The 27318-nt window shown below is 35.8% G+C and overlaps 1 long non-coding RNA gene across 3 annotated transcripts in view; it reads left to right on the top strand.

Annotated features, from left to right (window-relative positions):
* Positions 1 to 15515, top strand: part of LOC141501071 (uncharacterized) — a 133508-nt gene extending 117993 nt beyond the window's left edge. The window contains exons 1-4 of one of the 3 annotated variants that reach the window (XR_012472128.1): positions 1338 to 1715; positions 11348 to 11435; positions 12626 to 12913; positions 13323 to 15515. This is a non-coding gene — a long non-coding RNA (uncharacterized LOC141501071). Of the gene's footprint in view, positions 1 to 1337; positions 1716 to 11347; positions 11436 to 12625; positions 12914 to 13322 lie in introns of those variants that run through there. The other 2 variants (XR_012472126.1, XR_012472127.1) reach the window with 2 other exon arrangements.
* Positions 15516 to 27318: the final 11803 nt, after the last annotated feature.

The following is a 27318-nucleotide window of genomic DNA, read 5'->3' as shown; positions in this document are numbered from 1 at the left end:
TTCCTCAATTGATGGATCTACTTTGTTTCTTGTTTTTGCTACTGAAAAAAAATTTCTATAAATAATTTGGCATATGTGAAATTTTCTGTCAATGACTTTTGGGTGATTTAACTAATAGTGGAATCTCTGAGTTAAAAATATGGACATTTTAGTCACTTTATTTACATAATTCCAAATTGATTTCCCAAACGGTTATGCCACTTCACAGTTCTACCAATAAAATAATTGTCTTTCTGGAACGAACCACAACATTAGCTCTTCTATCACTGACTATTCCCATCATCTGGGGATATGAGGTGAAAAATCAGGATTTGCTTCTATTCTATTATTAGTATTTGGAGAATTTTTTCATATGGTTATTATGCTTTGAAAATTTTTTGAGAACTGTTTGTTCATAGACTCTTACTATTTGGAGAATAGCATCAGCATTTTCATAAAAAACTCCAACCAAACTATTTTCATTATCAGTGAGGGTAATCCATGAGAATTTAACACATCATTTTAATCACTGATGAGAAAGTAGAAATCTGAAAAAAAGAAGTTGTAACCTGAACTTGCAGGAAAAAAAAAATATTTGCCTGAAGGTGATAAATTTTTGAAAGCAAGAGGGAATTTATATTCCAGTTATCTATTAGGGAAAGAGATGCCAAACAATCAGAGATAATCTCGAAGGGCATCATTATTCACAAAAGACATTTGAAAGGACATTAAAATTACTGACCAATATGCACACTTTATCATTTCTATAAAATTTTCAAGATCACAATCTTCATGTGGATTAAGCATATCACTAATGAAAACATGAAACAGAAACAGGCAGACTTTTGTATATGATTTTGTACAATATAGTGCATCTTTTCCATCCAATGAAAAATTTTATTATATTTTTTGTTTATTGAGTTTGTAAAAATATTTAGTAGTACAAAATCCCGCTAATGAAGTACTATTTTGTTATATGGTGCCCATTATAGCTTTTTTTGGATTTTGCCTTTTTGATATTGCCTGATCCTATTTATTGATATCTTATTTCTTTTGTAATATCTATTATACTCTCCATGGTATCTGCTTTGGAGAGGATCTATGGGCAATTTTCTCATTCTTGTCTTCATTTTCATTTTAGAGGTCTCTCCCTTAGGGGTTCTTTTTTGGTGGCATTATTTGTTCTCAAGTGAATGACCATCTGAGATAAGCACGTTGTCTGAGAAGAACTTGGGGATTTCCAGTCACTTCTTACATACTACTAAGGGAAGATAGCATACTTCCTTATTGTTCACATTAAAGTGACATATGGTCATGTTAGTATTCCTGATCAGGGAGTTAGCAGTGATGAAAACTTCTTCTTCCTGGGACTAGTCTTGGATGGCCTGTTTCTTGTTGGTAGCTATTAATCCACTTCATTATTCCTTGGAGAGAAAGAAGCTGCTTCCTCTTCAAAGGACAAAGTTCCACTCTTCATAAGAATAGCCTCATGCCTCTCATATCACAGCAAATTGTTCAGGGATCCTTCTTTATCTCTTCCTTTTCTAACCCTGCCTTTGTTCCAGCCTCCTATCTCCTTTTTGCAGAGTTAAGATTCCTCTTGCCTCCTCAAAGTCATTTCCCTTTCTGTTTTCTCTTTGAAAAAACCTAATCTATTCTTTCAAGTCATATTCCTTTCTTCTTGGTAGTCTGGAGAGGAATTGGACATCCCTTCAGACCTTGCCTATTCTTTACTGGTAGGTGGAACATTTGTACATATAAGTATTACTTGTTACTGGTAAAAGCACAAATTTGGAACAGGCTTTTCAGATTACTGGAGAATTCTCATTGTTTTCTATATTTGTTGGAACTGAGATCCTTAGTCCTGTTTCCTGGGCCCTTAAATTATGCTTAACTCTAGTGGATATCATGGCAACCTATGTGTATTTTTATATTTCACCTTTTTAAAGTTACATGCTATATTGTTGCAGAGCCAGGGTTAGCAATAAGGTTCCTGACAGCTCTAATGATCTGTCAACTATTCTATACTTCTATTAATAGTCTTTTCATATATGGTTTATGTAATTCATAGCTGCCTATTGTAGATATGGATATAATATATACATTTTATATATATAGTATAGTTATATTGTATATATCTAAATAAACACAATTTCTCTGTATATTTTTGCAAAAGAACAAAGGAAACAATCATTTATTTAGCACCTGTTATGTGTAAGCTCTTTAGAAATATTATCTCAGTTTATCCTTACAGAAAACCTGGGAGATTAATGTGATTACTATCCCATTTTTACAATTAAGGAAACTGAGGGCAGACAGAGGTTAAGTCTCACACACAGTAAGTATTTGAGGCTGCATTTGAATTCATTGCACTCTGTAGTTCCCTTTGGGAGCAATAAAAGTAGTAGGATTCTAGAAGGTAGATACATGGAATATAATTAATTCAAAAGAAATTTATTTGTGAAATAAAGAGGGGAAAAAGTCAAACCTTTACCTGTATTTACTTAACTTAAACCCTTATAGTGCCATAGTTAGAAAATATCTGGTAGTTTTTGTTATTCTTTTAGAGATTCACCCTATTTTAATGTGTAGGAGGGAGAAGAAATTGCTGAATGTAGAACATTTGATTCTAGTCTAGAATGTTTATTTGTCTAAATCTGCTTAATGGGAAATCACTATTTTGAAGTGTTTTGTAAGGAATTATAAAGACAACCTATCAGTGCTTTGAGCTCTCAGAAAAGCTCTGATTCTTGAAATTTCACAAACCCTCAATCTGATTCCATAGTTATCTGTGATGTGTAAATGGGGGGAAGAAAATCTAACTGGCATTTTTCTTTATAAATACAGATTTGTAGGATATTAGAACAAAGGAGGACATAGGACTGGTAAGTATTTTAACTAAGACTGTTTGGCTAACCACTTTGTGGGATATATTACCAAGGGGATTATTGTTGAGATGAAGTAGATGACTTCCAGTCAGTGAGTAAGTAAACAAACATTTATTCACTTACGTGTCCCAGGTACTATACTAAGCACTGGGGACCCAAGGCAGAAAAAAACCATCCATGCTCTCAGGGAATTTATAATGAGGGAGACAAAATGTAAATAAATAGCTAAGTACAAGATACATACAGAGTAGATGGAAGGCAAATTGAGCTCTAGCAGCTAGGAACATTGAGAAAGACCTCTTTCACAAGGTGATATTTGAACTGAGTCCTGAAGGAAGCCAGGGAATCTAAGAGGTGAAATTAAGTAGGGAAAGCTTCCTCTTCAGCTCAGACATTATATTATGATTCTGTGAGGAAGAGTTCAGTGCTGAATATATAGGATTTTTTCTCATGTCACATATTATAAATACGAAATAATATTTTGTGTAAAGCAGGAGATGAGAGATTCTGGAACATCAAAAGTCATCAGAACCCAGAGCTTCATGTGACAGTTTTCTGTTACTGTTTATCATAAAACTTTAAATTCATTGTCTCTGTGAATTAAGGAAAACACTTTTCAAACTTTAGTTTTGAACTATGAACATAGTATTGAACCTAGATTTAAAAAAAGAGATCTACAATATTTATGTATTGGGGATGACGTGGGAAGTGGAACTTATTGACAGTGAAGGATCCCTCATTTAGTACACTGATACCTTTGGGTTGATGCATTGAATAGAAAAGGCATTTTTGTTTACCAGTCCTAGGTTGTAACTGATAGTTAAGCATAGCCAGTGAGCATGAAATTAAGGAAATCACATAAAGCAGAATTGATGGAAGGTCTACTAAAGTCAGAACAAAACTCACATATACTGATGTTCTAGACTTCAGGATCACAGATCTAGAGTTTGATGGGACCTTAGAGATGATCTGGTCTTCTATCTGATTTATAGTTGAGCAAACTGAGTCCTGGAGAGGTTAAGTGATTTGCTCAAGATTACTTTGATAGAAATTAGGAGATAAAAGATTAAAAGCCAGTTCAAATTCAAAGGTATGTGGATTCTTTTGAGAAGGGTGATTGGGTGCCAGACTAGCAGGAAAGGTGGAGGAGTTGAAAGAATGTTGATCTTGGAGACAGAAGATCTGGGTTTGAAATCCAACACTTGTACTTTCTAGATATATGATCATGGACAAGCTGTAAGATATCTAATCTAATCCTTCTCAATAAAATAGTGATAATAATGCAATATCCATCTTATAAATTGTGGTGAGGAAAAGAACTGTAAAACTCAAAATGCTATAATAAAATTAAATATTGCTATTATTTACTTAAAAGACATAATTATTCTTTATAATAAACTGATGAATATGACTTAGGCAAACTAGGAAAGACAAGATTGATCAAGGGAAGAGAGAACTTTCAGCCCTGGAACTATTGAGATTTCAAAGAATCAAGGAGATACTTGGAAAGACTATGTAGTCTGAATTCAGGGAGAGAATTCTTTGAAGGTCAAATAAGGGAGGTTTTTCTCAAACAGAAATCAAGGGATGGGTAAGAATTCCCTCAAATCCTATTTAGTAAGTTCAGGCAAGGGAAATAGCTCTAAATTCCTTAATGTTTTAAGGCATAAGAAAACCATTTGAGGTAGGGAGAAATTGGGGCAGGCAGGACCCAGGTATGTGTTTGAGCTCCTATTTCTACTGCCAGAAATTAGCAAGCAATTAATTATAGGGCTGAAGCAAATAGACCATCCTGCTAGGTTGAAACTTCATTGATTAGAAACATGTAGGTTGAAGGAATTCATTCAGAAATGTCTATTTAAAAGGATAAAATCTAGGAGAAATGGTTCAGTCAAACAAGGAGAATCAAGGAATTGAATCCTGGTTCCCAATAAATTTGTTGGTTGAATTAGGATTAGGTGATAAAAACCTGCCAAATAGGGGTAAATTTCCTTTTTGTTATTTTGACATTCTATGTGTTCCATTTAGCGTTAAGTAGTCAAATTCAAGAAAATATTTAAATATAGGGCGATGTCTATCTAATACCCCTTTATCACCCTGCTAGCCCTTATCCCTCCTGAGAATAAATAGGAAGAGAATAAAGAAGTCATGTTTCCAATGTGTTCTGAGATGTTATCAGACTGGATGGAAGAGCAGAAATTTTGGAACATAGATTATTTTTTAATCAGCATCTTAGTTTTCAGCTATTTTTCCATGTGCACATCCAGGAGGGTGACTCTGTTTTGGGGAGGATTTGTAGGCTAAATGAGATGTTTGAGGAACATATTTTAATGTATTTTTTTATTCTTTTTTTTGAGTATCATCATTAAAGAACTTTATATAGTCAGTTTTGCCTGTGACTTCAATTGAACCCAGTTGAGATGGGACAAGAGATAGAGTTTTAGTCTGATTGGCTAAAACTAGGGGCAGAAGTAATCAGCTTTCTGAGAGCCAGTGAGGACTTGGTGCTACTCCAGTATCTTCTGGGGTTGAGTAGAATCAATAACCACCAGGGATGACAATATTTGGTCCTTATTATGAAATAAGATCAGGAATCTGATCAACTGTGCCCCTAGTGATTAAGGGTGGGAACTGAATTTGGAATAATTTTAAATGACATAAGAAAAATATAAAGAGAAGCTTATAGATTTCTCTAGGATCTTGTTTTTTATTTTTCCCTTTTCCTACTAAAGATTCCTTTCTCAGAAGTTCAAAGTTTCATTCTATCTTTAATTTCCTTCTAATATTATAGTTTGATGGTAGAAAAATACAGATTTGCTTTTTTAATTTGCTTGTGTCCTTAAGTAGTAATGTTTGTTGGATTGCTGTGAACATATTTAAACTAAAGTGTGGAGCTTAGATGTTGATATTTAGAATTTATTCTGAAACATTTGAATTGAATCTCCACTAGGGATTTTTGATATTGATTGCTTCCTTGAGTCAAGTATAAATGTATAAAGGGCAACCTTTGTGATGCTCTGGTTAAGTCGAGGATGGTGGTGGTGGATGTGAAATACTTATCAAACACTACAGGGAGGTAGACAGAGCTCTGCATGCTTTCTTTAAGTTACATCTATCAGTGACAAGTTCTACAATCCCAGGGAGAAAGAGTTGGAGACCTGTTAACTGGTCTTGGGACCCTTGACTGAGGAAGATATAAACATGGAACTCAAGCTGTGAAAAGATGCATATGTATAACAAAATTAACATTTAGAGATGGAACAAAAGCTGGACACCATTCAGTGCAAGGATGCTACTACATCAACTACTATATCTACTGCATGTGTCTTCTTGGGAGAGTTGTCTCAGCCATCTGGCAAGGGAACCATTTGAGTCTTAGATGGGACATTCAAAAGAAACGTTACATCACAGCCCGTGGTTGAAGTGAAGAAGTAGAAAAGACTACTGAGAAGTCTAAAGACATGGTGTCAAACTCAAATAGAAACTGGGCTATTAAACGAATCATAAAGATCTCTGTGGGACACAGATTGATTTAGAAATCTGCATATTAATATTATCTATGCTTTATTGTATTTTAATTTATTTGTTAACTATTTCTCAAGTATTATAGATGCTCAGAATGTGTGTTTGACACAATATGAAATCAGACAACTGATATCACAGTCTTCAAAAGACTAAGAGAAGCAATTTAGCAGTGCCGTGAAACTCTGGTAAGCTTATGCTCAGTTCCTCCACTTATCCCACAACAAAAGGGAGAAGTCCACTGAATTATTCTTGTTTCAGAGGCCAGTAGTTAAGAGAAAAGTAATATTAGAAGAAAGTTCCTTTAATCTATCCAAAAGAGAGAAGGTAAATAAATAACTGCCAAAAATTAATCGGACATTTGAATGGACCTAGAGGGGCAGAGCTGCAGAATTAAGATGTTGAGCTTCAGGGGATGCTAGGTGGCACAGTAGATAGAGCACTGGCCCTGGAGTCAGGAGTACCTGAGTTCAAAATCTGCCGCAGACACTTAATAATAACTTAGCTATGTGGCCTTGGGCAAGCCACTTAACCCCATTGCCTTGCAAAAAACCAAAAAACAAAAAACCTAAAAAAAAGATGTTGAGCTTGATGGGGAAAAAAACTGTTTTCAAAAAGAGAGGTCTCCATGTATGGCTCATAGAAAGCCTAGAGACCACCTCTAGTTGCCCAGATTTTTAAAAAAAGATTTAAAAGAAAGTTTGCTGAAAAATGTAACAACTGATTAAACTATGAACCTCTGAAACCAGCAGTTTTATCAAAACAAAATAGCATAGCTAAAAAGGAAGAGCCATCTTCTTGTGTAATTGGAGTCTAGATGAACAACTGCACGCTAACTACATTCAGGAGGCAAATGCAGTTTGATTTGGTAAATCAATGGGAGAAAGCTTTGGAGTCAGAAACAGGGATCCCCTTGAGATCCAAGAACCGAAATGAGATCCCATAAAGAATTTTCTACTTGGACTCATAGTATTTTGTAACAAATAACTGGGAGGATTGAAGATTTAGAATATCCTACTATATTGAACAATGAATCAATCAGTCATTCATCAGACTTTTATCATTCACCTTCTATGTACTAAGCACAGTATTCAGCACTGGGTAACATCCCAAGTAACAGGGAAGTCCAATAATTGTAGGAAAGACATTTGTAACATAGCATTGCAGTTAATGCAGAAGTTTAGGCTTATGTTGACTGAATGAAAAGACTATATATATATATATATATATATATATATATAATGAAATACATTTATTAATATGACCTTGAAGCTCCCTAAGGAAGACATGGGATGTCAATAGGAAAGTAAAAACTATGATTCTGAAGTATGTAGGCCCCACTAACATTTCAAGTGTGGCAGCATTGCTTAGAACCTTTTAATATATTGTCGGATTACTGAAGACAATCAGCTGGGGTTCAATACATCAACATTCTAATTATCTGGGTCTGCTATCTGATAGTTCATACAAACATAGGTTCAGATGATAAGAAAAAAGCATTAAAAGGGTACTGATCCTTCTGTCTTTCACAAACTTCCAAAGAAATTTGTGTGATTTTCCAGGGCCTGAAGAATGGAAAGAAAAAATAATTAAGTGGTATGAACTTTGGGGAAAGATATAGGGGATTAGAGAAATAAAAAAATGGTAACAAGCTCAGAGTCAGCCTGTGTTATATGTTTTGTAGGTGAAAACTCTTTTTAGAGGAAGGATGCTAATTCTTTGAGTAGAACTGAGAGCAGACCTGAAGTAAAGATGGGATCCCTCAGAGAAAGGGATCAGTGTCTGGTAAAAATTGTAGAATATAGGTAGAACCAAAGACCTCAAGCCAGGAAAAAGAAGACTAAATGTAGAACACTGAGTTCCTGAGATAACTCACTAGTTGAATATTGACTCTTTGGAAGATTTTGTTCTGAATTAGGAAACCCTTGTTTGCATATCTGCTTGTTCTCTATAAAAGAAACTGGAGAAAGTACTCAGTTCTTGAGTTTTTGACTGAAAATATATCAAGGAGTGTATTTATCTGTTATGGGAAGAATATATTTTATCTATTCTGGAAATAATCTATGAGCTCATAGGTGCTATCTGTGGTACTTGCTTTAATAGTTTGTGTTTCTATCTTTCTAACTATTATGGTTAAAGAATTGTATTCCTTATGCTTTGTTTGGGACCTCAATTGGAACTCAGCGAAGGTATGATGCAAAAACTTTCCCTATGTGAGTGGGCCTTTGAGTCAGGAGACTGATTAGATAAATCCATAAATATGCACTAAACATTTATTCTAAGGAATGATTGTTACCGCTGACAAAGAGGAATAGCTAGAGGCTCCAACACTCTAAGAACCAAGGTGATCTTGATGATTTTCTCAATTTTTTTCTTGTATCTGGTAAAGGGCCAGTAGTATTAACAGGACTTGGTTCTTATTGAATAGTATCAAACAACAGGACAGCTGCATCTTCTGATGGTTAAGTCAGAATGATTATCCATTCTCTGATGGTGAATGATGGTAAAGTGTATCACAGTGTAAAGAAAGAGAATTTTTATTCTCTTCCACTGACTAAATTGGATCAAAATCCAAAAAAGGAGCACTGGATAGCAAGAACCTAGATAGTGGATGACTTAACTTTTGATTCCTTGATTTCCTTAATGGGAATAAATTATGAATCAATAGACTTTTTTTATTGTTTTCAGAGTCATTATCATCCACTAAAGTCATAGTCTTGCACCTCAATGACTGGTTCTTGGACGCTGTAAAGTAAAGGTTGAGATAGTTCTTACCAAGGTTGAGAGGCTTTACTTACAAGGCCAAAGATCGTATATTAAAGGACTCGCTTAGCCCTATGGAGAGAGAACCATTATGAGAAGAATGGCTAAGAGGTGATAAATGTTCCTGTGTTAACTCATAAAATGGGAAAGGGATATAATATTCATCAGAGGAATTGCTCAGAAGCAGTGCTCAGTAAAGCTGCAAATATTCAGTTATCACTTCTATGTAAATGGTTCCAGATCTATGTATATATATTCAGCCCTACTCTCTCTCCTGAGTTTCAGTTTTGTATCATCAACAGCCTAATCCTAGGTAGTTACCCTAGTACTGGTTATCCTGTAGGTATCTCAAAAAGAAGAAATCCAAAGCAGGACTTATTACTTATCCCCCAAAACATTTCCTTTTTGCTCCCATCACAGATTCTTTCATAACTAGTATTCACTTAGTTACTCAGGTGATAACTCCTCTCTCATTAGCTGCTCCTTCTCCTCCATCTCCTAAGCTAAATCTTGTGGATTCAACTTCTCTTACTATCTTCTCCACTTACTTAGATTTTTGCTGTGGCTGATAACTAGTTTCTCTGTCTCAGAGCTAATCCTCTTTTCAATTCATTGTAACTACAAAGTTATTTTTTCTTAAACACATCTGAGAATTTACCTGTCAAAAAGTTTCAGTTGCTTCCTATCTCATCCAGGACCAAACAATCTCCTCTGAAATTTAAAGCCCTTCACAGTCTAGTTCCAGCCAATCTTTTGAGAGACATTAAAACTTACTCCATTTCCCATATTCTATGGTCTAGCCAACTGGGCTAGTTGTCCCTCATGTAAAACATTCTCTTTTCCATCTCTGTGCTTTTCCAAAGACTGCTCCCCATTGCTGCATTGCTACTCATCTTTGTTTCTTAGATCTGTTTTCTTCAAAGCTCACTTCCAGTGACAACTGCTACATGTATAGCGATCTTTTTCCCCAACTATTTACCCAGTTTACTGTCTCTCTTCCAAATCAACTTGTATTTATTTTGAATATATTTATAAGATATACATATTGTTTTCCCTGATTTATATAAAATATATAAAATATAAATTCCTTTAAGACAAGGACTTTTCCTTTCTCTAGTTCCATGGTGATTGATAAATGCTTGTTGGTTTTTTGAAGAACTTTACACTTTAAAACACCCTTCATAGGTTTTAGTTTTCTAGCGAACTTCCTGGAGAGTAATCTGAAGTTGGGTGAGTGTTACTTTAGGTGAAATTGCCAATAATAATAATACACAAAAGCAATTATTGAATTGTTTGATCCTGGATAGATATGTTTGCATTTGTTTTATTGATGAGGCTTTCATTTGTCTCTCCTTCTCCCTCCCCAACCCCCACTACATAACACAAAGTTGGATTTGTCAAATCTTCATAGAAAAGAAACTGAGTTAAGAAAATGGACCATGGCCTGTGTGTGTGTGTGTGTGTGTGTGTGTGTATGTATGTGGGAAGGGGGTTAAAATTTAAAACGTGATAGAGTTATCATTAGGAAGTGTTGTACAATCTGTATTTTCTATATTTTTTTGTCCCTTTCGTTCCATTCTGTTCATCTTCCTTTGTCCCTTTCCCTTCTCTTTTTCTTTTTCCCCTAAATTATAAAATCTTTCCACTTTGATTGGAAGATATGATGACTCCTCCAAGGACAGTCTAGTAGTTGAGAATGAACCTTTCTCAAAGGCAACTTCATTCAATGTGGTTTTTTTTTGTTTGTTTTTTTAGATTTTTCAAGGCAATGGGGTTAAGTGGCTTGTCCAAGGCCACATAGCTAGGTAATTATTAAGTGTCTGAGGTTGGATTTGAACTCAGGTACTCCTGACTCCAGGACGGGTGCTCTATCCACTGCACCACCTAGCCACCCATTCAATGTGCTTTAATCAATAAGGCTAATCTCATCTTCTGATTGGAATGCCTTTTGCAGATTCTTTTGTATTCCCTGCTTTTTCTAAATGTATGTATGTTTTGAGATGCTGCAAATCTAGTTTGCTGGTCATTAGTGGTATTTTAAAAACCAAAGAGAAAGAAAAGTAGGAAACCAAGGAACATTTCTGATCTTCACTTCCCATCAACTACTACTCCCCACCACAAAACAGTTGAAATTTTCAGGATTTTTCTCTCTATTTGATCACTAAGCAGGACTGTAATTTGTTCTTCCTTTCCAGTTATTCTTACTTAAATGAATGGCCTTTGCTGGCATGAAGTTTCTCTTTTGTGTTGGAGGGAAGGTGTGGGAGCAGAACACTTTCAGAGGTAAATAAAGGTGAAAAACAAAATGGTTTACTTTAAAAAAAACCAAACCCCCAAACATTACCCACCCTCCAACTCAAATGAATTCTAACTAAAACACTTTTATAAGGCCTTTTTCCCCAGTGCTGCCTGCAGCACCCCCAAAGAAACCCTGTGTCTTTGAAGGAAATCACAATATAATCCTTTGGCACGGCCAAGTATTGTCCCTTAATGACAGGCATTACATTTGCACAGGACCATAAATCAAACCTAGAGGCTGTTTTAAATAGGCTGCAGATGCACGTGGACACTGGCTCTTTAAGTGGCACTTTGCTAAAAAAAAGAGGGGAGGGGAGGAGAGGAGAGGAGGGAAATACCCCCACCTTAGATGCTCAAACAGAGGGGCAAGCTACAGACCTCCCCCCTTTCTTAGCACATTCACCCACAGAATGTTATCCTTTCTATGAGAGCCAGGACTTTAGAAGAAGAACTGTTAAGGAAAAGGGGAATGATTTTGGCCTGTGGACTTAAAACAGTTTAATTAGGATTTTACTGCAAGGATATTTTCACCCCATGTGGGAGTCTGGTGCTCTGTTTACAAGGTGTGTCATATCCTCTTAATCCCTCACCCAACTCCCCTTCTCCTCCTTCTCCTTCTCCCTCCCCTCCCCCTCTCCTTTTCCTCTTGTCTTCCCCCCTCCCCCTTTTTAATGTCCTGGCCAAATAAGCAGAAGGATTCTTTTAAAGTGAATGTACACAGTGAAGCCTGCAATTACTGTCCCTGATTTCACTGTGAAAACTTTACAAGGGCCGCTCTGAAAAATCTTCCTCTACCCTCCCACTCCTTCTAAGAGAACGAAAAAATCCATCAAATTAACACATCAATGAGTTGATTGTAATCTCCAGGGTTCAGTGTAGCACTTTCTAGCCTCTCAGACAGGAGGCCGGCATGATTTATCAATGCAAACCTAATAGCATCAATATGAATCTAACTAAAAATCAATATTTCATTACCAAATTGTTAGTGAGAATGAAGAAAAATTGCCGGAGTCAGAGCATTCTCTAGGGTAGGAGCATCTGGAGTTCAATGTGACAAGATGAGTGATGCATGACTTGGGGCCTGGGGAAGGACACTGGGAGGACAGGCCACTACGTAAGGCCGAAGACTTACGGAAAAAGCACTCCTCACTTTTTTTTTTTCTTCGTCTTTTCAGCTCTCTCTTAGAAGGCAAGAGAAATACTCCAAGGAGGATAAAATGGAAGGTGCTCAGCTATTCCCACAGGGTCTCATCTCTAAGAAGCACCAGAGCTAACTTGGGTGGAAAGAAGAGGAAGATTGAATGACTGGCGAGTCAATGTGGGGGAGGAACAACACACTGACACACACAAACACAAACACAACGATGATTTAAAGCATTCGCTCTCTGCCCTCTAATGACCGGGCCATCAAAAAACTCAAGAGTTAGGCTTCCATTTCTACACTCTCCTGTTGTGAGTAAAGGGTAGGTGTCTGGCTTATATACCTAGGCTCATATGAAAGAAAGCCTATGGGGAAAACACAGTGTGTGTGTATAAAGGAGCCTCGGGAACTTTGGATGTATCAGTTTGAGGGCCACCCCCAGAAATCTGATTGCATGAACCCAAATTCATTCAGTAGCAGGCAAGAGGAAAAAATGTGGGGAGAAATTGGGGGACTTTTGTATTCCCTATTTAAAGGCAAAGATTTGGATTAGGGGAAAATCTTGGTGAATAAAACTCATTCTGACCATAGTCTAACTATGCTAATAGGCAGTATGATGTCATGGTTTGGTCTCTGGTATTACCAGAGATGTGAGATCATCCTTTACCCAAGGGGCTAGTTGAACCTAGGAAAAATGATTGAAACTCAATATTCTAAGTTTATGCTTTCAGAGCCTGGAATAGGCATTTGAAAATGAAGCTGCCTCCTGCATCTTCCCCTGCAGGCCTCATCACTGGTGACCCAGCGTCAGCTGCGGAGAAGCTCAAAGCCTCAGTTCAAGCAGGGTGAACTTATCACAAGCATCCAGAGATTCCTCCCCACTCCCCAATATTCAGCTTGAAAACAACATCTTAGGAAATTTTCATGGAAGGTGACTTATCTAAGTTACTCCACTTAGGGGCAGAAGTGACATTTCTGGGAAGCTGCTCTGAGAGTTAGTCTATGGCCTGTTGAGACTACCCGGATAAAGCCTCTAAGAGACACATTGTCTGACATTTCCAGGAGGAGAGAGAGAGATATAGGATGAGGTAGTCAGGTAGATTGGCCTGGACAAGATCAAGTTTCCACCTTTGCTTTTGCATGTGTTTTGTTTTAATAGAAAACATTCATTATAGGACAAGACAAGAAAAATTGGAAGACAGGATATGCCATATTTTTCAATTTATTGGATCTTTTACAAAATGTGTCTTAGAAATATTTAGTCACTCTTCTTGTGATCAGATTTTTTTATGAATGCTTATTTGGATAGCTGGTATGGTTTAATGAAAAAAATATGGTACAATGAGTCAGGAGATCTGGGTTCAAGTTTGATCTATCACTTGCTAGTATATGACTTTAAGCATAATATTCTACCTGTTCTGACCTCAGTTTTTCCATCAATAAAAATAAATTGTCCAATAATCAGGGGTTTTAATTTTGTTTTGTGTTTGGCAGTCAGATGAAGGTATGGACTTCTCAGAATAATGTTTTTAAACACATGAAGTAAAAGATACAGGACTATAAAGGAAAACAGTTATACCAAAAATTGTTATAAAAATATCTTTTTTAGAAAATTCCATGGACTCCAAGTTAAGTACCAAATGTTCTTCAGGATTCTTTTAGCCCTAACATTTTAAGATTATCTAAATCTATCCTTAGAGGGAAAAGATGTGGGTTTAGATATGTTATGGAATCTGTTTCCTCCCAAGTAAAATGATGATAATATCTACCCCTATCTAACTCACAGGGTTGTTATGAGAATCAAATGAGTTAATGAATCTAAATTATGTGACAATGCTAAAGTGTTACATAAATGTGAATATTAGCTGGTGAACTAAATTTATACTCATAACAATATTGGGAGGTAGATGTTATTATCTTTGTTTATGGATGAGGAAACTGAGGCAAACAGATTAAATGACTTGCCTAAGGTTACACAGCTAGTGATTTTCTGAGTCAGTATTTGAACTAAGCTTTTCCTGATTCTAGGTAATGTACTTTACTCATCTACCTGGCATCACCTAGCAGATATTAATTCTCTGATATTACCTCCTTTTACAATATATTTAATGGCAAGACTATATAATAGAGTAGCATGATAATAGTAATGCTGTGTGAAGTTTGGTGGGGGAATGAGTTAAACGGAGCAAGAGAGATTTTTCAGGGCAGGTTTGTAAGGCATGCTGGTCATTGACCTTACTCAATCTTCCTCAGGAACCAATGTCAAAGTGGTTCTTCCAGGCTATATCGGAGGCCATTCCATGTACTTGACCATTCTTGCCTGAAGTACTAAGATGAGTGGTGTTGGGTTTCTGGCTTGGTTGGGCATTATGAAGAAGAATGACCATCCTCCTGCAGTTTCATGCCGGTCTGCTTGCTTTATTTTTCAGCAGTGCAGATTGTCATGTTGATTGGTTTTGTAGCAGCACTTCAGTCAGACCAAAATAGAAATTGCCTAAAACACTGCACTGGGCAGTGGTCATCCACTTGTGAAGTATGGCTTGTTTCAAGAAGCCTGTGCACTAAGCTTCAACTCCCTGGATACCTCTTCTGGAGGTTGTGCGGAATAGATCATCTTCATGGGTACCAGTTTGGAAATGTGCAGGTCAGGTGTTAGCTCTCTGAGAGTACTTGTGAGTTCAAAAAATCCACCTCACAACTCAAACACTTCCGGGATGGCTATGGCCAGAGAACAGTTTGTTTGAAAAACAATGATGGTCAATATGCCAAAATTTCAAATTGCAAATTGAGAGAGGTATGGAGTTGAGAACATGAATTGTCATAGTTCCTTAGCACTTTGTTCTGGCAAGACCACATCTGAAACACTATTTTCACTTCTAGGTAACAAATTATAGGAAAGATATTGGCCTGCTAGAGAATATCCTGAGGAGGTCATCAATGAAGATGAAGGGCTTTCAATTTATATATGAGGATTGGCTAAGAAACCTGGGGGTGCGGTAGGGTGGGAGGGGATGGTAAATTTAACCTGGATAAGAAAAGACTTGGGGGGGGTGAGTAAATAACTGTTTTTGAGTATTCGAAGGATTGTCTTTTAGAAGAGGGATCAGACTTTTGCTTGGCTCTTGAGGACAGATCTAGAGGTAATGGTTTAAAATTTTAGGAAAGCAAATTTAAGCTTAGTGTAATGAATACCATCTTGTCAATTAGTTATACAAAAGAAGAAATGCACTCAGTCTGGAGTTACATGGTTCTGTCTCACTAGAATTTTTCAAGGAAAGCTTCAAAGATCACTCTTGGGGGTACTCAGTTGATGTTTGTGTACTATCTAAATAGCTAAGGTTAGCTGAATTGCCTCCAAGAATCCGTCCTTATCTGAAATTCTGTTGTTTTGTGATTCTGTGTGTTCCTAGATTATCACAAGAACACTTATACATGAAATTGGAAGGACAACAAATAGATGTAAATAGAACAGATTTGCCTGTGCTACTACAGTATTCTGTTTTTATCATCCATGACAGCTGAATGACTGCATTTAGACTATAATGCCTCAGTTGTAGATGATGAAATAGAAGCAGCAAATAAGGAAAAAGAAAGAAGAAAAGCGATTGAACTAATCAATTTTGAATGCCCTGGGGTACTGATTTTCCAGATATATTATAGAGGAGAGGATACCAAAAGAATAGGGAAAATAGAGATAGTATTATTATATTTTTAAAATGATTAGTGTGAAGATATCAGCAGTGTAACACACCCCTGTACCTCCTTGCTCATCTCAATAGTCTTATCAAGAATGGTCTCAGGAATTATTGATTTAGTTAAACTTCCCAATAGCCTCTCCTCATAGAACCCTCCCTTATAAAAAAGAAGTATAGATAAGCAAAAAACCATCATATTGATAACATCTGACAATATTGCACTTTATTCCACACCTGTAATCCACTATCTCCCTGCTGAGAACTGAAAAACATTTTTCAGAGTTAGTTTTCTAGAGTCAAGATTGGACATTTAGAATTATGTCTTTCAGGACAGCTAGGTAGCATAGGACTAGGCCTAGAGTCAGGAGGGCTTGGGTTCAAATCCAGCCTCAGATACTTAATAATTACCTAGCTGTGTGACCTTGGGCCAGTCACTTAATTCTGCTGTCTTGCAAAAAAAAACAAAACTAAAAAAAAATATGTCTTTTGATATTATTTCTTTTACACTATTGTGGTCACAGAATTATCAATTTCTTCAGGGTCTTTGTTCTGGTTTCCATAGTAAGTGTCAATATGAAAGTGTTCATTTCCTAAAGCTCTGTTAGCCCAGGAAAAATGTGATGAATCACTTAATTTTTTTTCTGATTTAATTTTTGAAAGAAATATACTGTTGATTATATTTAGGGAAAGTACAACGAGCAGGATTTGAAAAATCTTCTTGGTATAGAAATACTGATGTAAAATTTTTCAACTGAGCTATATCTGAAAACAAACCAAACCAAACCAAACCAATCCCAAACTAAAACAAACCAAAACAAACAACCCCCTCCCCCCAGGCTCAGCAGTCTCAGCCTCTTGATTTTATTGTAACCTTGGCATCAGAGGCATATTGCCTGGCTGTGATAACATTTTCTAGGCATCATGAGGCCATGGCCATTGAACTGTGAGTGAATTAAAGCAGCTGTTCTGGGATTTCCTTCCTTTCTTCTATTTTGTATCTTATATGACCACTTTTCTCCACATTTTCTTTATACATGACCAGATGGAAAGGTTACAGCATTTAGAACTTTCAGATATCAGAGAGACAATTATTTCCAGAACACTTTTAGTTCTACCACCTTCAGATTAAATACGTCATTCTTAGAAACATTTGATAACTTGGAGTGGGATGATCCTTCTGCCTGGTAAGAGGTAAGGTAGCAATGCAAAGGAAGTTTTGGAGGTCTGTTGAAAAAGGCTATCCATGAGATCTTGGAGAGCCACTTTTTTGGGGTCTCATTTGTACAATGAGGAGATTGAAGTAGATGTGCTCAGTGGTCCCTTCCAGTTCTAAATCTCTGAGGAAAACAGAGAGTCTAGACAGAACCTTAATTTACTTTGTTAATTTCTGGAGCTCCTTCAGCCTTTTAGGAGAGAGAAGTTTTGGTATTTCATTTCCATCCCTTTCTTTCTGAACTACTGTTATTATAGACTTAAAGCTTTTCTATCTACATTACTTCTATTCAATAAGATTTATCTATCAAAAACTGAAAGGATTATGCATATGTGTCTTAACTGCCCCCCCCCCCCATGTGTTTCCTTTCATCAATATTCTGGATTGTGTTGGTTCACTATTCCTTTCTTCAAAAAAAATAAAAATAAAAAAGGCAATCTCACAATTCTCTTCCCATTCATTTAGTGACAATCTTCATTGCCAGCTGCATACCATTATCACCTCTCTATTTTAATCTTTTCCTTTGGAGGCCTAAAATTAGCACCTTTTTTGTTTTGATTCTGACTTTCTACCCTTTGATCTACTAATTGGGTTTTAATCCTCTGATTCTAATTTGGCACACTCTGTAAGCTGTCCAGATCCTTCTACTGTAGACTTCTACTATATCTTTATATTTTATAATGGTCTTCCTAATATTGAAATCTTGGTTTAACCTTTTTCTTTGCACTACTTGTCTAAAAAAATATGTTGCTTGGCTTGATGTACATGAGGTCTCATGTATCCCTCCAAATTCACTTTCTAAGATTGTATCTTTCCCCATTGCCTATTGTGAAAGATTTCAAACTTGCTTTTCTTGTTTCCATATTGAGCACTTGTTTTTAGTCTTGGAAACTGCCTAAATTTCTTCCTGCCAGAGATTTCTTTAGCATTTGAATTTTTTTAATTTAGAATTCTTTTCTTTTATTGCCTTATAAATTATACAAATCTATATTTCTCTTTGTCTAGTTTTTCTTTACTTTCTCTAGGCCACTGAATTTTTTTATACCCAACCAAAAATAATTGTTAGTTCTTATGCCTTTGTCTAAAGAATAGTTTATTTTCCCTTTTATCTTTCTCTTTATTCTCATATTCCTATTTTATTCCTTCTCTTTCTTCTTCTCCTCCTCATTTATCTTCATAATTGCCATCACCACTACCATCATTATCATCACCTGTTTCATTCACCCCAGTATAATTGGTCTTTTAGATCTTGATGAAAAAAAAAACCAGCAAAAACTATATAGAGCTCCAAAGATCCTGGAAATTTTTATTTTAACTAATACTAATTTATCATATTGGAATATTGAAGAGAACTTTGGATTTCAAGTCAGAGAACTTAAGTTTGAATCCCAGGTCTGCTATATGTTGTTTTTGTGACACTGACTCAGTTCATATAATCTTTCTGGATCTAATTTTCTCAGCTGTAAAAGGAGGTTGGACTAAATGATCTTTAAGGACCTTCAGTTTTAAATCTACTACCTTGATCACAATATGTAAGACAAAAATACAATAATACCTTAGTAATGAATAAATTTTGTTTGCTATTACTTACTTAAAGTTGCCCCAGATAGTTAGGACCTAATTCCTATTAAATTTTGCTATTTTTTCTTACCAATGTATAATACCTCATCTGGTTACACAAGGTAGGAGTATAAGATACAGATTTTCCTAGGTATTCCCCTTTCTTGCTTCCCACATCTGGAATGATTTTTTACATATGCCAAATTGATGGTCTCTCCTTGCTTGTATAATATTTAATTAGTGCCCATGACATTTAGAAAGCTTTACATACATATGCAATCACATATGTATAAATTTGTAAGGTATTTTTGAAGGATCATCTTTTTTGATTCAATTTGGGTATTTATTGAGTATTTATTATGGAATTCACACTGTGCTAGGAAGCCCAAGTATACAAGAAAAATATTCAGATCATGATGTCTTCCAATAGCTTCAATTTTTATTGAATAGAAAAGATTCAGTTCAATTAAAAAACCTGAAACAGTAAAACAAAAGTTGAACTTGGAAGAAAATAAGAAAACTGGTCAAAAATGCTCAATTGAATTTTAAAACAGAGAATACTTGGATTAAAAACAATATTGGTTGGAATTTTGGGGTTAGTTTGCTTCATTCATTCATTCAAACAAATATTTCTTCCATTAAAGTCCTACTTTATTGCCTCCTTCTGGGGTGGAGGTGACCCTGTGTCTTTATGTCTATGACAGGTTCAAAAAACTTTTGAGTATGAGAATCAGCAATAGATTTATCATTTTAGAAATAAATTAACTAAACTTGAGCTTCACTAGGTTGGTCCACTAGGTGCAGATTAGTTGATGAATGATCAAAGTTAACTCAATAAGCTATTTATATAGGTATCTGTTAGGCTACAATTTATATTAATGGTGGGAGTATTCATATCTTTGAAATTGAAGTTGAAGAGGAAACAAATACCTTTATTATGTGCCTACAACCCATAAGGCTTTGCACAATAATCAGGGAATATTGTGATGTGCATCTGCACTCTCCTATCACTTAAGAAGATTACAATATAGGAGAGTGGTAGTAACATGCATTTAAAAATTATAATACAAGTTAGAAAGTGACTGAATACATAGAACTCAAAAAGAAAGGCTTGAACTATTCAAAGAGGGAGAGATCTTTTTTTCTTGTAAGATTTTAGAAGATGTCATAGAGGCATTGGTATTTGAGCTACATACTGGGGTGATGAGAGTATACTGAGGTGATAGGGAGAGAAGTTGCATTTTGGTGAAGAAGTAGGGGAGGTGTAGTATGGATATGAGAATGGTTATGCAGGTAAATGAGGCTGGTCTGACTAGACTAGAGAAAAGGCCACCCTTAGGTACAGGGGAGGAATAAAGTTAATCTTGACCACATATCTACTTCCTGCGGTTCTATTTCCTGTGAGACCTAGAGCTGTTACCCCTGCAGGCAGCTCATGCCCAGAGAATGCTCTCTCTGCTAAAAAGATTCCATTCTATGCTACTTCTCTTCCTGGTCCCTCCAAAAATCCTATTTTACTTGTGCTAGAATCAGAGCTTATTTTTAACAAGAAAGCTACTGTTAGTTTGAGGAACAATGAGTAAGTAATAGGAGAGACAATATAACTTATAAAAGAAAAATTAAAATGATATGAGGGAAGTATTCCTCCCTTTCTTTCATCCCATTCCTCCCCGCCCATGCTGCCAAGCCCTAGGTGGGATATAGATCTATGATTTTATCACTGTAGGAAATAATTTTTATGGAAACTACCAGTGTGTATTTACAAATAAGAAACTTGAAGTTTTAGAAGTGAGGCTGCCCTGAAGTTGTGAGAAGTACTATTTGTCATATGTGTTTCAGAGGCTTGATAAAGTTAGATCTTTAACTCCAAACCTTTATCCACTATTTCAACTAACCTCCCCATTTCAGACAATCTGTCAACAAGCATTTATTAATCATTTGCTACATGTTAGGCATTATGCTAAGTACTGAAAACACAAAAAAGAGACAGTTTGTACTCCTTTTTTGTTTTTTGCAAGGCATTGGGGTTAAATGACTTTTCCAAGGTCACACAGCTAGGTAATTATTATCAAGTGTCTGAGGTTGGATTTGAACTCAGACCCTCCTGACTCCAGGGCCAGTGCTCCATTCATTGCACCACCTAGGTGCCTCCAGTTTCTACTCTTAAAAAATGTACATTCTAAAGGAGAAATAGTACATATATAAATAGGAACCTTACAGGATTTGTATAGTCAGAGAAGATGGAAGGTAACCTGAAAGAGGGGAAACACTAGCAGCTGTGAAGAGCCAGGCAAAGTCCTTTTGCAGAAGATGAACCTTAAAGGAAGTCAGAGAAATCATGAGGTGGGAGATAGCTAGTTCAAAGACAGAAAAAGAATGTGCTACTTAGAATCCAGTGTGGCTAGATTGTAGAGTTTAGGGAGGGGAATAAAAATGTAAGATGACTTAGAAGAAATAAGATTATGGAGAACTTTAAATATCAAACTGTATTTACTCTTTGATTCTGGTGGTAACAAAATTTTTGGAGCTTAATAATTAAGGGCTTAATGGGGGCCAGTACCATGCACCTTGATAAATGAATAGAGAATAGATTGTAGTCGGGGAAGGACAAGTTTAGCATAAAGGAAACAATGCATAACTAGACATGTCTTTGAAAACTTTAAGCTCAGTGTTGACTTAACAGTGTGACATGGCAACTATTGCAAGTCGGGACACTGGTAGAATTCAGAAACCTTGAGTTAAACCCCACAGTCCCACAACATTAACTGGAATGGTTGTGAGCAAAGAATATGTTATTCTTATTATAGCAGAATTTTTGAAAGCCAAGACCATCCTATATAGATAATACCTGGGGCAGTTTGTGTTAACTGACTCTGGGTGCATTGATCCAGCTGAGGCACCTTTTGAGCAAGAAAGAAGTCAATTCTAAGACCCCAGCAGGGGGCACTTGGAACTCCAAAGGAGTTACATTAACTTTTAACTCCCTAGTTGCTTTTACATGCTATTATTTTCTGGACATTTTCTTTACCCTCTTTAGGAACTTCTGAGAGTATTAGAACATGTTTTCAGTAAAAGGATTTTTATTTGAATTCTTGGACTCTGAATGATCTGTTTCAACATATGCTGAAGTTAAAAAGCTCATGTGACCATGGATTACTTTAGATGCAGAAGGGTTCTGAAGGAGGTTAGGATCCTCATATGGTCCTTGTTGGTCACACCACATCTAGGGTATTAAATTATAATCTCTTCCCACTTCTCAGAGTCAGACTTTGCCAAGCTGGATTCTGTTTGGATCAGGGTGGCCTTACTTATGAGGGGACTGATAATGATGCCAAATGAGGATCTGTTTAAGGAAATGGAGGTGTTGATCCTGGAGAAGAGAACACTTAGTGGAAAGTCTGTCAATAAGCATTAATTACCTAGTATGTCCCAGGCAATATGGTAAGAATTATGGAAACAAAGAAAGGCAAAAAATAATCCCTGTCTTTGAGGGGTACACAATCTAAAGGGGAAGAATATGGTAGATGTTTTTAAACATTGAATGCTTATCACTGGAAATGGGATTCTTCATGCCTGTCATGGATGAGGTGTTTACTTGATCACCCAGAGTATCAAATTTCCATCTATAGATGAAAGATGGAGCAATACAGATTGTGTGTGTGTGTGTGTGTGTGTGTGTGTGTATCTATGTGTGTATTGTAGGACTATGGGAAGAACCTTTTCAATAATACATTGATCTAATACAGAGTGGGCTTCCCAAGAATTTCATGTCTTCATATGGAAACTGAATGATCACTTTTGGGGATGTGTAAGAGAATTACTGTTCAAGTAAGGATGAGTAAGTTTTTTTTTAATTTTTTTTTTTTAGATTTTTCAAGGCAACGGGGTTAAGTGGCTTGCCCAAGGCCACACAGCTAGGTAATTATTAAATGTCTGAGGCCGGATTTGAACTCAGGTACTCCTGACTCCAAGGCCAGTGCTCTATCCACTGCTTCATCAAGCTGCCCCAAGAGTAAGTTTTTACAGAGGCTCCTGCTTATTGTGATACTCTCCTAATTATACAAGATTCATACTAAATGGTAAGAAACTGACAAGTAAATTAATAGTGGATTAAATGTACATATATGTGTATGCAATACACACATATACACAAAATACATACAAACATACATACACAAAACTGTCTTTTGAGCAGAAAATTGGCAAACTAGTGACCTTACAACCCTAGACCAAAGCAATACTATGGAGCTTTTTTTTTTTTTCGAGGCAGTGGGGTTAAATGACTTGAAAAGGTCACACAGCTAGATAATTATTTAGTGTGTGAGACTGGATTTGAGCTCAGGTCCTCCTGACTCAGTGCTCTATCCTCTGTGCCACCCAGTTGCACCTAATATGGAGTTTTTAATCAATGATATGCTTAACACATACAGATCAATTAACTCATACTGAATAGAATTGATTGTTAAATTTAAAGTATAATCATTAATACCTGACTAAATTACAAAGGTTAATTGTTAAAGTTTGATTTATTGTTATATTGATTATCTACATTTAAGAAAGCAATAGAGAAAATGTTAATAATGAAGATTAAATTCATTTTAATTATTTCAAGTTCTACATACATTTTTGGTTGGTAAGCTTTTACCAACTTTTTTTTATTTTAACTTTTTAATCTCAGTATCTTCTATCCTGGGTACTTGAGATTCTTATGTTCTGATTGGTGACAGCCTTACCTGGCTCTTTTTTCCAGGTAGGATTCAACTATGTATGCTTCCATTTACTGTTCTACTTTCATTAATCTTTTTTTCAAGCCTCTATCCAGTAGCCCCAAGTATCTTTTCTACCTCATACCTCATCTCTCCCTCTGAAGCATGATCAAATCAATGCTGCCATTGTTTCTAGAAGGTGAGTCACACTATTTCCCAATGCTCCAGCTCATACCTGTAATTTGACTGACCAAAGGGCTGGTTAACACTTCTCTATGTGTGTTGTTTCCCCTAGTAATGTAAGCTCTTTGAGATGAAAGGTTGTTTTTGCTTTTGTGTGATATTCACAGCACTCAGCACAGTTCTTCATACTTAGCAAGGATTTAATAATTTTATTCATATTACATCAGACTATTGGTTCCTCCATTGAGAGTGTTCCTATGGATGACATGCTGGGGCTTCAGAGCTATATGTGTAGGCAGGGTCAAGGAATTTAGATTCTAATATTCAAAATAGAGGGTAATTTTAGTTTCTAGCTGACTTTGAAAGAAACAAATTCAGAGGCACTTATCTTCATGCAGATTTCCAAGAAGGAAATCCCACTCTTCCAATTAGGAGTCCAGAGGACAGCTAAATACCATTACATACCAGCTTCTTTCCTTTAAGTTTTTTTAAACCTGAGGTTTGTAAAGTTTAGTAAAATCCCACTAAGAGAAAGCTTATCTAGTGTATTTCATCTGAGAACTTCTGTGAAGGTCCAACCAAATGACTGTTCTAAGGGATATTTTTTTCCTTCATTAAAAAATGTAACATGTAATTCTAGGAGCTTGGTATCTTATTTATTTGCTTATCTGCACAGCTGGTAGATAAAATAGACACTTCCTAATTGTATAGCTATGGCTGGTGGTAAAAAAAAAAAAAGGGATTCTTTTCACAGGTTTTACTCTTTACAGCTGAACAATCTTTTAAGAATTTTTCCATTTGCATATCACTGTATAAATTGTCTCATAGGAGGTCTGCTTAACAAGTTTATTTGTGGAAAACGACAGGCACTTTTGTATGTCATTACTTAGTGCATTCGGGTTTTTGGTTTAATAGAATGTTAGGTATTTTTTTAAGTAAGAAGTTTATTTTAAAAAGTTTTCTGGACCACTTTGGCAAAGAATTTACTTTTACCCCAGCACTGGTAGGAGGTCTGAGAGGAAAATCCAACCACAACATTGCTACTGAGGGAGAGTCAGATTTTTCTAGGTAAATAGAAAATGCCAATTTAGACTCTAAAAATGGACTGAAAGGAAATAATCATATTCCCTTATATTTTGAAAGTAGATTTCTTTCCCCAAACTCAGAGTTTTTAACATTTGTTAAGTATACTTTGTACCTAGAATAGCCTTGTGAGGTAGGCAAAAAGAGAGTGCCAAGGGCATTTCTATTGCCTTCAGAGGAATGTGATGGACACAGCTTCTGAAACAGCAGGAGTCACAAGGGAAATGTGTTCATGTTACAAGGAATTTTTAAATTAGGCCTATGTTCTTAGAGATGGAAAATAATAATACTAGATTAAGAAATTCCTTATTCCTACATGATTCTTAATTGTGATGTCATGGTACTTTCTAATTTCAGATATTAATAAAACCATGGAGGTAAGGAGGACTTGCTCAAATGGATGTGATATGTTCTTATTTTAAGGATGTTTAACTGAAGTATACAGAGGAATTATATGAGCTTTAAGATCATGTTACAATGGAAATAGCTGCCAATGAAGTAGGGCAGTGATAAATGAAATTAGAAGTCATTCAACTCAACTCTTTCATTTTCTGGATGAATATGAATACACAGGGAACCAGGGAAACTGTGACTTGACCAAGGTAGTGAAGATTATTCTAGTTAGGAATAATATCAGGTTTTTTGACTCTCAAGCTAATACTTTTTTTCTGAAAACAAAAAAAAATTAACAGAAAAAAGAAGGAAAAAAACTAATGCATTTTGTTGATGGGTTCTGTTTTTAATAGTATAGTCAATTTTGATTGTGTTTTTCCTTCCCAATTGAGGGGAGCATAATTCAGCATCCCCCCTAATAAAAAAAAAGCAATGGATCAATCAATTAGCATTTATTAAATGCCTGCTATATGCCAGATCCTATACTTAGCACTGAGGATACAAAAAGAATCAAAAGACAGTCTCTGTTAGGGGAGACAATATACAAAATCTATCTAGCTTTCTATCTCTATATCTACATACACACAGAAGCAAGCTATACACAGGATAAATGGGATATAATCAATTTAGAGAAGGTATGACAAATAGTTAACAAAAACTAAAAGATATAACTCCCTAGGTTGATGATGCATGGAATTGTCATCTATCTCTCTACTTGAAAGAGGGAAGTGAGTTTCATTATAGCTGATATTTCGGATGAAGATTGGTCATTATTGTTACTCAAGAATTTTGCTTCTTTTTTAATGTTTTTTGCACTTTCATCATTCACTTCCCTTTGCTAGGTCAGTATTTGTGGGATATCTCCTCTGATTGGTTGAATACCAAGGCTCTGTCTTAGAACCTCTCCCTATATGTCTTCAATGATCTCATTGCCTCCCATGCATCTCCATGAAGATGACTATCCAATCCATGTACATATCCAGTCTTAAACTCTCTCCTGTTTTAATTTCTATACCATTAGCAACTACTTGTTATATTCCCCCATTTATATTTTCCATAATTGACTCAAATATCATTTAATACATAGATAAATCACTTTATTACCTTTTCACCTAAAATAATATTTCTTTCTAATGTTTTTCCCTTTCTGTTTAAGGTAACACCCTAGCTTTCATTATCTAAGCTTCAAACTAGATACAACCTTGACATAGATGACATAAGGGATATATTCTCCCTTACTCTACTTCCTCTTACCAATATCCAATCACTTGCCAAGTTTTATAATTCTACCTCCATACTTCCATCTATCACTTTCTTTATACTTAAATAGTGACCAGCCTATTTCAGGCCCCCAGTCTCTCCATCTGAACTATTTCAACAGCCTCCTAATTTATCTTGTGCTTTCCAGTCTCTCCCTTCTACATTTTATCCTCCACATTTCTGCCAAATTAATATAATTCAATCACAGATGATGTCATATTTTTGTTTAAGGTTTAGTGATTTCTTATTTTACTATAAAATAGAAACTATTTTTTGGTATTTAAAGTCTTTTGAAAACTGGGTCCAACTTTTCTTTCTAAAATAATTTCATGTTCCTCTTCATCATGAGGATGAGAGACTATATAATATGATCGACAGAGAATTGGTTTTGAAACCTGGAAAATCTAGTTTAAATCTCACCTCTGACAAACACTTGCTATTAGAACCAAAACAAATCATTTGATTCCTTTAGGTAAATCTCTTACAGTTTAAGATGCAGAGAAGGTACAAACTTGAATTTGTAGAGGGAATTTTTCTTACCTGACCCCAGTGGATAAAATTCTGGAGTTCAAATCTGGTCTCAGATACTTAGTATGTGGTCCTGGGGAAGTTACTTAATCTCTGACTAGCTTAT

The sequence above is a fragment of the Macrotis lagotis genome, chromosome X, assembly GCF_037893015.1.
Source record: "Macrotis lagotis isolate mMagLag1 chromosome X, bilby.v1.9.chrom.fasta, whole genome shotgun sequence".
Taxonomy (NCBI): Eukaryota; Metazoa; Chordata; class Mammalia; order Peramelemorphia; family Peramelidae; genus Macrotis; species Macrotis lagotis.
Note: the sequence above shows the minus strand (reverse complement) of the source record. Positions and strands in the feature narration are given on the sequence as shown.